Source organism: Plectropomus leopardus, chromosome 1 (genome assembly GCF_026936395.1).
Source record: "Plectropomus leopardus strain MGB_pleo_1.0 chromosome 1, ASM2693639v1, whole genome shotgun sequence".
Classification (NCBI taxonomy): domain Eukaryota; kingdom Metazoa; phylum Chordata; class Actinopteri; order Perciformes; family Serranidae; genus Plectropomus; species Plectropomus leopardus.
This window is the reverse complement of record NC_142176.1, coordinates 22172582-22185329: the sequence shown is the minus strand read 5'-3', so window position 1 is coordinate 22185329 and position 12748 is coordinate 22172582. Positions and strand designations below refer to the sequence as shown.

The 12748-nt window shown below is 39.0% G+C and overlaps 1 protein-coding gene across 1 annotated transcript in view; it reads left to right on the top strand.

Moving 5' to 3' along the window:
• zfhx3b (zinc finger homeobox 3b) overlaps positions 1 to 12748 on the top strand; it is a 321985-nt gene that overhangs the window by 155283 nt on the left and 153954 nt on the right. Inside the window, exon 5 of the mRNA XM_042489953.2 lies at positions 3458 to 3825. The gene's annotated coding sequence lies outside the window, so the exon portion shown is untranslated. The remainder of the gene's footprint in view (positions 1 to 3457; positions 3826 to 12748) is intronic.

Sequence of the window (12748 nt, the reverse complement as noted above, 5' to 3'; positions counted from 1 at the left end):
AGTGCTTTTTTTTTTTTTTAAATTAATTCATAAAAATGTGTGGGGACCCTATACATTTAGTCAACTTTCTTATTTTTTAAAAAGTATTTTGAAGAGTGTATTTTCTGAAACTTTTAATATAATTCAACTGGAAAACAGGCTCGGGGTGATCTAAACATGCCACAGCCAGACTGAGAGTGAGTGAGACAACTGCAGTACTGTACTTCGACTGAATGAGGGCCTCATTCAGTCAAAGTACAGTACTGCAGTTGTTCAATATATGTTGCTACAACATCCTTTATTTCATTACTCAATAAAATTGTCATGCACAGAACTTCATCCCCCAAGTGCACCCTAAGAATAGAAACCTTTTTCCAGGTTTGAACATTACTCGTAGCTCAAGTCCTGCTACTACATGTCCCTGTTCTTACACATATTGTTTTTTAAACCCCAAAGCCCCACAACTCTTGTTGCGTCCCTCTTATGGCCACTAGTATCCACTCCCCCTAGCATCACTCTTGTTACTTCCAATACTTAACTTTACACTGAAGCCTTTGCCCCTGAGACCCTAGTGTTGGGAGATTAGTCCAGCCTCAACTGAAGCAGACAAACTGCAATCAATACCTGATATAAGCAGTCCGCTAGGGTCAGGCGACCTTGCTGTATGGCACCCACGGCAACTCTAGTAAAGTCCTTATAAATTCTGGGTGACTGACCCCTGACGACCTGGGCAGATAAGGTCAGTCTGGCCGGAGTGACCTAGAGCCAAGAGGCCAGTGTCCAGTCAGTCTGGCTGTCCTATAATGAAGTGGTCAGTATTGCCTTTCTGTCACTCAGCAATTACTGGGAGAGATATGGAGCCATAGATAGGTGCTGAATGCACAAGGAGGCAGTGGCCACAGAATTACATTCACGAGGCTAAGACCCAGTAAAGTGACATGTAAACTACTCTAATATGGACTGGTAATGACTGGGAGCAAGATGGATCGAAAGGAGTCTGACAACTTTAGTGGGGCTGCATTACATCTGTGCATGCAGGCACGGGGAACACACTACTGTAAAGCTTACATTTAATCGCTACTTTTGAGAATCTGATGATTTGCTGCAAAAATAAATATTCACGCAGTATAAAGACTTTTATATTTGCTTTTTTAGAAGCAGCATTCTTTGCATTGCGCTCAAAATCATAATTCTGATATCTTTAAAATGAGTTGATTATTCCATAGGTGTAGATTTTGGGGGATGCGGGGGAGAACATCCCTCCTAAGTTTTAGAACATATTTTTATATGGGTACTTTTTTTGTATTTATACATTACGTATAGCTTTTATTTGTAAGATGTAAATGTGTATGTTCTTTGTTTTAAATGTCATTTGTGTCATTGTGTTTAGGAATGTAGCTGCCAAATAAAGTAATTTCTGTAAACATCAACAAAGTATCTATCTATCCAATAAAAACATGTAAGTAGCAGAGAACTTTTATTCAGACAAAATTCTTGACGTTTATACCACTAATGGATGCAGAAAAAGCACAAATTGGTGCGTAAAAATTCACCAGAATGCAGGAAATTAAGTATTTGTTTTTAAGTGAAGGACCCCAAAACCCACCATTTCATATGAGTCCCCCCCAATGTTGAAACGAAACCTACGCCCTTGGATTGTTCTATTTTTAGATTAACTGTAAAACAAAATGAAGCAAACATCAATCATTACTCCAGACCTGATAATGATTTTGGGATGATTCCAGATAATCAGTCTAAAGGGAGCCATTGATATAAGGTGTCCCTAATGTATTAATGACACCAGTGGAACTTGCAGAGTGAGAAGTGACCAGATTAAAAGACAAACAGACTGACGTGCAGGCAGAGGTCATGCTGCCTGCGCAAATAGAGCCCTGAGTATGTCACAGTGTTTCTCCCATGGCCTGTTGTGCTCCCCGACACAGGTCAGGGGGCTAGGAAATCCCCAAAGCCATCCAGCTGCTGCCATCAGAGACTCTCGGCATTCTTCTGTCTGCTAACTATTTAGTTGTCAGTGATTTGGTTAAGTGGAATTGACTTTTATCTGCGGTGTGCTGTGGGGCTGCCACTGGCAATTCAGAATCCCCCTTCCTCAGCTCCTGTCTTAGCCTGGTGTCACATCCAGCACATTGCTATTGGCAGCTGAGCCAGGCCTAATCAATAGCCCAGGTCAGGGATGGCCCGCGGCTCTGCTGTGGGTGGGCTATTGATCCGACACACACACTCCCACAGGTCGCCCTGACAATCCGGGAAGTCGTGGCCTCGGACGGAGTGAAAGATAGAGGAAGAGAGATCACAATTAACAGCGCTGCGTTCTGTCTGCTGTAACACTTTCGTGGAAATACTACATTTATTGATTAACAGGTGATATACCGTATACTCTTTATTTAACATTTAAAAAATCACTATTGAAATTGATATCTGAACAGAAGTGATGAGATTCTAAAATACTGAAATCAAGACCAAGAGGAACTGATAAAACCATTCAGATGCAATCCACCGTATCCATACAACACCTCTGTCCCTGAACATCTGTCTGTCTTTTTTTTTTTTAACGTGTCTTTCCCTCTCTTTGCTGTTGTCACTCTTTCAGACCTGTGGCCAATGAGCAAGAGTCTAGTTATTTTTGTTGCAGTTTTAAATGTTGCTCCCCGAGCCCCTTATCAGCACCACAATAAGAACTCTTGGGAACAATTAAACATGGGCTTTAACTCAAGTCTAACCACAGAGGTAAAAATAATCGCACAATGTTTCCAAATGGAAGTGGCTTCAAAAGAGCTATTCAGTTATCACAAACTGTCTGCCTCTCCCGCCTGTATTCCCTAACTAAATCTCTGTCGCTGAGGAACTATTGGAACATATGACAAGCATATTTACCCAGCTTCACAAACCAGGCCCATGTGGAATTCAAAGTCTTTTTTTAACATGTTATTTTTTTTTCATCGCTGGAATTGACAGTTGAATAAATATGTATTGTCTATGAGACTTTGTTGTCGTATACGGGAGATCCTCTGCAGAACAGGCAATTATATATGCCATTACAGGAATATGTCTTGTTCTGGTTACAGGGAAATTAAGTTCCTCCGGAAATCTTTCTCATTCTACAGAAGTCTTCAGTGGCATGAGAAGAGAAATTACTCACAGCAGTTCATTTGCTGTTAAATGTAATCTTGAAATCATAAGAGGCTTTGCTGCAGTACAAGCATACAAATAATTAGAGATTAATTTTGTTGGCTCTAAAAACAGCTGATTAATTTTGAAGTCTTGATGGTATCATACTGCTCTGGTTTGCTTCTCCTGAAAGACATTTATTATGTGCTCAGATTTCAGGGATGAGGTAGAGAAGATGCAGACGCTCTGACAGGACTGCAGTGGAACTCTTTCTTTGCTGCCATGATTTCCAACCGTGTTCAAATCATGTTTCTGACTCTGATTTCTTTCTCTTTGTTTCTTGTTCCAGGTGATGGTGACGTCCTGACATGTTCTTTTTGTGACCCGGGAGTCCCTAAATCCCAAACCATATAGCTTTGGAAAACCCTGGAAATACCTGGAATTCTAGGAGTATATCACCAAAACTTCTTAAGGTGCCCAGGCGCCGGATCAATAGCTTTACATTCTCCTTTATTTTTTTTTTCCCTGTATACAAAGAAAGAGACGAAAGTCTGAACGTTAGCAATAGCCACTGGCCATCCACCGTTGCTCCAACGAACCTGCTGTGACCGAGAGGGCGTGACCTTTCTGCCTGCTGACTTCAAACAGACACTTGAAAAGAAAACACAGTGAGAGAGGCTTCCGCGTGGTGGCAACTCAGACCAAAAACCCCATCAGGTAAGGCTGTGAAGTTCCCCTTGCTCCTGCTGTCCAAGCCCTAAGCCCTTTAACTTCCTCAGCGCTTTGAAGCTAACTTGTCCCCAGTCTGTGTCCCCCACACAGTTAGCTTCCCGTCAGAGTTTGTGTAAAGGCTGATAAATGTCCCACTTTCATGCTCTGCTCATCTGTTTGTTCCTCTCAGATTAGTGGCTCTGAATATGTTGAGGTTGTTCGGTTGACAAGCGCTTGCACTAGGTTCTTCACTGGCCTCTTGCAGATTTGTCCAGTGACCAGCTAGAGCTAGAGCTAATGTGCTACACTGTAAAATCTGACAAGTCGACTTTACTTTTAAAAAAATCTAAGAAAGCGATTGCCTTGAAAAATGTAAGTAAATGTAATTATTGATCTAAATTTATGTTAACTCTATATCTAATTGTTAAGTTTTCTTAAAATGTTGTTACTTAATTTTGGGAAGTTCTTACAGCTTAAATATGACAAGTTTGATTAAATCAATCTTTCCAAGTTTTAGCGACGAAAACAAATCAACTGCACTGTGCTATATACGTATCCGTATTCTGCCGGCTGCAAACTAATCAGCTATATTTGTGTATTTTTAAACATGTTAAGAAATCAGAAATCACAAATCTTCTAACTGCATCACTGGCAAAATCCTTTTTGTTAAGATCAAATTAAGTCAGATTAACTGGATTTACTGAAGTTTCTAACACTCAGAAAGAGCAAGGTAATTTTACTTATCATTTTTAAGTTGCAACATCTTTACAAAATTATGTAAATAGAGCTAAATTTCAAGTAGAATGAACACTTAGATATAAAAAAAAAAAACATAAATTAAGATTTATAGTGATATTTGCTTTTTCAAATCATTTGGTTTCCAAGATAATTTAAAGTAACATCAACGTGTCACATTTTACAGTGTAGAAATGTCACATGATTTGACGTGGATGACCAGGTGGATTATACATACGTGTGCTTGTTCTCCTTAGCTGCTGTGAGGGCATTTTAACACATGCTGACATACACAGTAAACCTGCAGACCAACATTTGAATGTGTAACAAATAATATGAAACAGATTTTATTCATGGTTTCACACGATTACATGACTACTATTTCTATAACAGTTATCGTTAATACTGTCAGTGATGGGATGTGTGAATGTTCCAAGACGTGGGTGTTTTTTAGTTTACTAAGGGGACAAGAGTGATTTTGTAGCTGATAAAATGTCACCGCTGTTTGTGTGTGTGTTTACAGATGGGTGTATGTTATGTTTTGTGCATGTGTGTGTGTGTGGTGTGTATAAGAATAGATAAACAGTATGTGTTTGAGTCTTGTATTAGAAATGTGCAAAAATGGCACTTTTCTGATGCATGTGTGCACTTTTCGGCTTCATAGCACCTGGTTGTGAGATGAGTATTTCCATTCAGAGTGACTTTGAAATTGATTTCACTCAGTGTCACTCTCCTAGTTTTATTAGGGTCTGGTTTCCCAGTTGTTTTGTAGAAGACTGACAACACATTTTCAGTCAGTGATTAAGACTTAATCCCAGGTTATCTGGACTATATTAAATTATTCTGCTTGATAAGGGACTCTGTGTATTTTACTTTTTTCTCAGGCGATGACTTGGAATCAAATAGCGCCTGATATAAGGATATTGAGATAAAGCTTTGTACCTGTGTGCCAAAGCACCCCCACCACCACTATCATACAAAAAATAGCTAACTTTAGCTCCTCAGCTACAGAGGAATGCAATATTTTCCCCTTAAAATAGGCCTAATTAAAAATAAAAAAGCATTTAAACAATAATATAAATATATACTGTAAAAAAAAAAAAAAGACAGTGAAACCAGCAGGACATAAGGAATGAGATGAGTTATATCGTCAAGAATCTAAAGAGCTTTCTTTGTAAAGTTCAAAGTAATTTTACAAAATTTAGGTCACTGAAATTTAGTACCCAGTAGCAAGTCATTGTTTTGAAAATGAGAATGAAAGAAGAGAAAACAAATAAACAGCTTTTTTTCTTTTTTTTTACTCCTGCATGTTTAAAGATTATTTTTAGTGTGGGGAAAAATAAAACACTTGAAAGCGCAAGAAACAATATTTATCGTTGCTGAGCTAATTAAGGACGTGATCTGAAATGTATTTTCTTTACAGTCTGATTTAGGACCCAAAGGGTCAGCTGCCTCACAATAGGACGATGATAATACAGCAGGAGTCAGGAGGGGAGAGGGCTTCAGTCTGGAGGAAAGCAGCTCCCCTCCCTGGCCTGTGTGCTGATGGAGCTGCACTCCTTGCCCAGGGCTCCAGGGCTCCGACACTAGACCTTATTTTTCATGTGGGCTGCACACTGTTCTGCTGCAGTCGGGGTAGCTCCCTTTGTGCCAGCCCTCCCCCTTTTAGAGCCAAAGACATGCATGATTTCATACATGAAAGATATATGTAATTGGACAGCAGGGCCTATGCAATACATTTACAATTCTAAACAGAATACGTTAAAACCGGTTTCCTCTGTCTCGCCCCCTTTTCTTCCTGAGGAAACGTATTCAAAAACATATGATAAAAAAAAAGACAAAACACAGGTTATCGTTCTTGTTACATGCTTTATATCATGTGAATATTCAAAATGCACAAACACTGACACAAACACACCAATATATCTCAAAATTCTTCGTCAGCGTGCAGCTCAGGCAGAGAAATCCAGCAGATTCTGGCATGTAATGCACCACACAGTTAACTGGGGTCAGGAGTAAATCAAGTTCCCTGTATTACTCATCTCCACATATGATGGGTTAGTTTACAATTAAAAGTGTAGTCATTTTCTTGGCATGTGCTTCCTCAGATTCAAGATGTCCTGTTAAAACAAATACAGCTAAAGTGAATATAAAAACAGCTGAGTAACATAAAACACAGAATAGGTTTCAATGTATACAGAACACAAAATACCATACAACCATGAAATACAAAACAAAATCGGCAGAATAAACACGTTAGATCTACAGTGGATTATGCTGGTTGTATGTTTAGTTTGCATTCTCAAATGAAACCACAATCTTCAGACACTACAAACAAAAGAAAAAATCTAAAATTGCATTACATTGTATTAAACATTTCATAGTGGGAAAACAATCCATTGCTTTCAGGCCGAGAAGTTATTTTTGGAAATCACAATGTGCAGAAATCTGTTGTGTGTTAGTGGCTGGATGTGAGGAAGCCTCACTCTACAAAGATCTGCTTCTGTTGTCTGAAAACTGGACACTGTGAGGTGCTTAAAAAGCTTCTGTTATGGCAAAATATACCCTCAAATTAGTTAGTTTTTATTTATGTAATCACAGCAAATTGTAATTTTAATTGATGTCCAAAAAGACCAAATTGATGATTCCAGATTAATTCCCAAACTGCCATGAAGTGAATTAATGTGTCTGTTATCCAGCGTGCACATTTTATCCTCTGAAGGAGAATATCACATCTCTGTCTGTCATTTGACCCCAGGGAGGGTATGACCTTTTCAGGATCCAAAGACATTTTTTTTTCATGTTGATATCTTTCTGCCTTTATAAGCAGCACAACAGCTTGTTTAGCTGGATTTGAATCAGTTGGTAAAGATTTATAACATCCCAAATTATTCAGTAATCACATATCTGACAGAATTAGTATTAAACTGTCACTAATTTCTTCTAACAAGATGTCAGTCACTCTCGTGTGAATGCTTATGTGTAGGCTCACTGTTAAGAAGGAACCACAGCTCTTTGCTGCTATTATTCCCTCTCTGTATTATCTGACTCTCACACACACTGTAAAATCTGAGGAGTTGATTTTACGTACAAAAAAACTAGGAAACCAACTGACTTGAAAAATGTAAGTAAGTATTTTAGTCTTAATTTATGTTTACATAACATCTAATTAGGTTTTCTTAAAATTAAGTATATTTACTTAATTTTGTAAAGTTGTTGCGAATTAGATGTGACAAGTTTCATTAAATCAATCTTTCCAAGTTTAAGCAACCTCAGTAAACCAAATATACTGTGCAATATATCTGTATTCTGCTGGTTGCAAATGTTTCTATCATATTTGTATATTCTTAAACATGGTAACAAAACAGAACTTGCAGCTCTCCTAACTTCATCATTGGTCATGATCACGGTTGGTCAGACTAAATTGAGTTACTGAAGTTGCTAACATTTAGAGAGGGCAAGGTAATTTTAATTGTCATTTTTAAGTTACAACTTCACAAAATTAAGTAAATGCAGCAAACTTTCATGTAAACTTAACAATCAGATACAAAGTAAACATAAATTAAGAAAAAAAAAAAAATGAGATTTCCTTTCTCAAGGCAATCAGTTTCCAAGATTATTTTAAATAAACCTGTCAGATTTTATAGTCCAATAGCCAGACTAGCAATTGAGCTAATCAAAACGTACAGTATTTGCTTGAATTAGGTGAAGGTTAGTATTTTTGCCACATGGAAGGAGGTCAGCCGACTGCTACGCACGTACAGAAATTCATAACACAAAAGTGATCTTGGCAGGGGAGCAGGCCATGCTGGCTGGGAGTGCAGGTACCAAAGATAGGTGTTGTTTTTGAGTGACTTCCTTGTCTTTTGTATGCAAAGCTTTTGACTGCCAGTGTCAAAGTGCTCAAACCTACACTCAACTGATGTGTTTTTTGACTGCGGTATTGCATATGTGTATATATGGCATAGGTGAAGAGAGCATCGGTAGATGAACTGGTGCAGGGCTCCTGATTTAAGGTCTTGGCTCACCCCTCCTGTAGTGTGCCTGTCATGCAAAAGTAAACACCTTCACTATTAACTCCCTTAACAAGCTAACACCTAAAAAGGGAACAGCTCCACTAATGGCTTGGTTTTATTGGCTCCAGGAACACTTGGGGCTATAAGCAAGGGGTGGGGGGCTCACCTCCACAGAGGTATTTAGAGCACAGGGGCCAAACCAATTGATGGACAGGCAATGCTTCATGACCCCTAACCCTCAAAACTCACCACCCACAGCAAATATGGGTGGGATCACCTGCCACACAGGCAAAGTTAAGGAGAGCCGCAAAGGGTTAAACATCTATAATTCTGCCTCAGTTGCTTTGACCATCTAAAATTACTTCCACACAACCCAGGGTGGCTTTTGGTCCTGGGGTTGGGGGGGGGGCTCCGAAGCTCCTGGAGATTTTTGTGGCTTCAGATGAGCTTGCTGGGTCTGTTTCTTAACTAGATACTGCCCACATACACTGTCAGTGCATCAGCAGGGCGTTGTGTGGAAGAGTGTGATGTGAGTTGTTGATTTCCAAGCATGTAAAATTGTACATGGTCCCACCCATGTCTGCAGCTCTCACTTGTTTGAATTGCAGCCCACTGAGAGGTGCGGTTGTTAGCGCGTGAATGTGTGTAGTGGCTGCTGGGTCCATGTCACTGTCAGACAAGAATGTATGAAAAAGAAAAACGTGTCCTTTTCTTTATCAGACTGAGGCCACTCTTGTCCATTGTCGTCATTATAAAGATTATTCATCATTATTCGCTAAACGGCATCATTGTTGTCCTCATATTAACGTCATTGCTTTGAACTGTAAAACTCCATTCATTCTCCAATAATCAACTGTTTGGTGTGACATTTTGGCGTAGTAACAGCTTTACAATCGATATTTAAAATTCTGCGTGTAGGCTTGCGTGTTTTCTTCGTGAATTATCAGAGGACAAACTAAGAATTATTGCTGTCTTGTGTGACCCAGGCCATACTGTAGATAACTGATGTTGAGGCATCCAGAGGCTGCATGTGTGTGACGCAGGATTTGGTTTTGACCCACTGGCGATAATCCTAGATCTGTATTTGCCTTCTGTGTCGCTTCCACCTGTCATCTTTCATCTCGTCGTGTTGTTCGGGGGCTCCTCTGCACATCAAGGAAAATTACTCTCTTTAACTTTGTTATATTCAAGTGCGAGATGCAGCAAGCACACGGTGGTATTTGAATGGGTTCGGCGGTGTGGGGATCCGCGATTCTTCCCCCCTCCGTTCCATTTTGGGTCGGTTTACCACCAGCTAGTGTTGCTGTAGCCTGGAGTGGTCATATGGCTCTGATTTGGGATCCCTCTGTTTCAGTGAGTCTCTCCAAAACGCGTAAAACCCCACGAGTCCCGCCTGTCTCTCACCCAGAGTCTGTGACAGCAGCTCTCAGGATTTCTCCATTATTCACTGTATCCCCGACCTGAAATATGCATTATCACAAGGCCTGGTCTGTGCTCATTTCTTTCTTTTTCTGTCTTTCTTTTTTTTTTGCCTCAGAATAATTAAGAAATGACATATTTCTTAAGACAATTAAGCGATAAATTGTAATGCGGTGGTTAAATTTCAGATATTTTAACCCTTGTCTTTATGTTTTGTTTTTATTACTTTTTATTTTGTGTTTTTGCGCATTTGGTTTGCAGAGTGTTTTTGCTATTCGTGAGCTTGGAATCTATATCTGGGTGCACTTGTAAGATATTGAGATCTGACGGCTACCAGCAGGCATCTTCTTTTGAAACATACAAAAAGAAAAAAAATGCATTGACAAACAGAACCTTTTAATTACATTCTTTAATATGTCATAATAGAAATAAATTTAGACAAAAAAAATCTCTTTGAAACTGATTTTCTTACAAAAATGTATGAACTTGAGGGTGGTGAGGTGTGATGGCTCTGCAGGCTCACATCCAGATTTGTTTTGTTGTTGTTGTTGGTGGTGGTGTGTTTACGCGTGCGTGCGTTTCATTGGTTTTAGGCAGACATTTGCACCTGTGCACTTCTGTAATTATAGTAAATAATAATGTCAACATAATTGATAATATGTCAAAATTAATATTTCTTCATTTTTAACTCATTTGATGCGACACAGTGATCAACCCCTTCACACACACACACACACACGCACGCGCGCGCCACACATACACACTGAAAGAGAGAAAGGAGGGAGAGACAGACACAGAGAAAGCCACGCTCGTTGCTTTTTTTGGGAGGGGGGTCTGTGCGCGTGGTGTGTACATGGTGTGTGTCTGGTGTGCGTGTTCTTTTATTCGATTTTATCGCACCGGTCAGGGTGAAATAATCTGGACACTCCAGTAAAGTCAGCAAACATCGGACAATTTGGTTGTTCCACGACATTTTTCAAATATTGACAGACAGACATCAGATTTAGATTGATTGTGTTAACACGACTATTTTTTTCCTAAAATCCAAACGTCCAAACTGTTTTTGAATAATGCATAGGATCATTAATAAGGTAGTACTGGCAGGACGAGTAAATGGATGAGAGAGAGAGGAATTGATATGCCTTCTTGTTTCTCATGTAAATGAGGCAGACTGACCAGACGGCCGCTCGTCATTTTTTTTTTCTACTCCAAACTCTAAAATCACAACAGCAGCAGCAGAAAACAGGACCTGTTTTTCCACTTCAAACTGCATTCAGAAATGTGATGTCAGGTTTGCTCCTGTGTGTGCTGGTTTGCATACGATCTAACATTAACATGTATAAAACAATTTCACATTTTCGTTAGAAATATTTGAATCTCAGGATGCAATGTTAAAATATGTAAAAACAAACAAACGGGCAGATGATACATCGAAATTTTGTCCAGGAGCATTTTAATATTAATATTTTCATTTCAAGAGGATTTACTTAGAATAAAATATCAACCAAAAATAAACTGAAACATATTTCTATAAACAGGCAGTCACTGAGTCAACAAATGAGAAAACATTCCCATAATAAGACATACAGAACATCTCGAGCAAAAAACAACAACAAACAAACAAGCAAATAAATAAATAAATAAAAACAAACAAGCAAAAAACTCTCACACACATGCGTTTAACATGACAATGTTTTAAAACGTTTAAACAAAATATCCACCAATATGTACAGTGCAGGATTTAGTCATGTAAAACACTGATTTCCTTTGAAAATACATTTCTGCATCTCTAATAAAGTTAAAAACAGTTTAATGCTGGACAAAATTATCTGATATAATACATACTTTACAATACAGGCAAGACTGCAAGTAAAACAGCAGCAATTACAATTATACACGTTGCATTTTAGTTTAATACAGAAGGATACACACAAAAATTCACCACACTCAGTTGAATCCACCTCAAGAACATTCTCCGTGTGCCTGTGAACATGACACAAGGATAAAAAAGGAAACTACGAGGCCACAGTCGAATGCAGTGTTGGGATATTTGCAAATACTGCTATAAAGACAAAGAAATAAAAATGCATTTAAATAAGAGTTTACAAAAAAAGTCCACCTGGGACATAGACTATGCTATAAGCATGATGGTGGAAAATCATCCAGAGTGTAAAACATGCTGCATCAATCAAAGACAAATTATAATCGATCTAGAAAGTTCATTTTAATTAATCATACATATTCTTATTTAAATAACGTTTTAGATTTGTGCATATGCTGATTTTGTACAGGATGCTCCGCTAATTAGGCCAAGTTCAAGTTTGATCTGTGTTGCACTTTTGATTCTTTTCTCTCTCTCTAACAGTAAGGGCGATATATTTTTAAATGATGGCAGTTTTTGACAGTGTGCAGTGTCAATTAATAGACCACCTATTTTCGTAAAATGTTTGTGTGACATGTTTGTAATTTCCGCCTTCTTCAGTCCAGCTACATCCCTTCTGACCACGCAATAACCCGACCGTGCTGATTTACATCAGTCACACGCGAGGCGGTCTAATATATGATGTTAGACTGAAAGGCAAAAGGTGCGCTTCTGCAAAGACCAGCTGGTCCGCAGGCGCTTGTCTCCTGTGAAGGAGTTGATGCGCTGCTTGATCCCAGTGGTCAGGCTGAACATAAGAGGGCGCTCCCATTGCACCTGGTTGCGCTGCCCTATCCACCCTAGACACATTGAGAGCCGGACACAAGCCTCTCATATG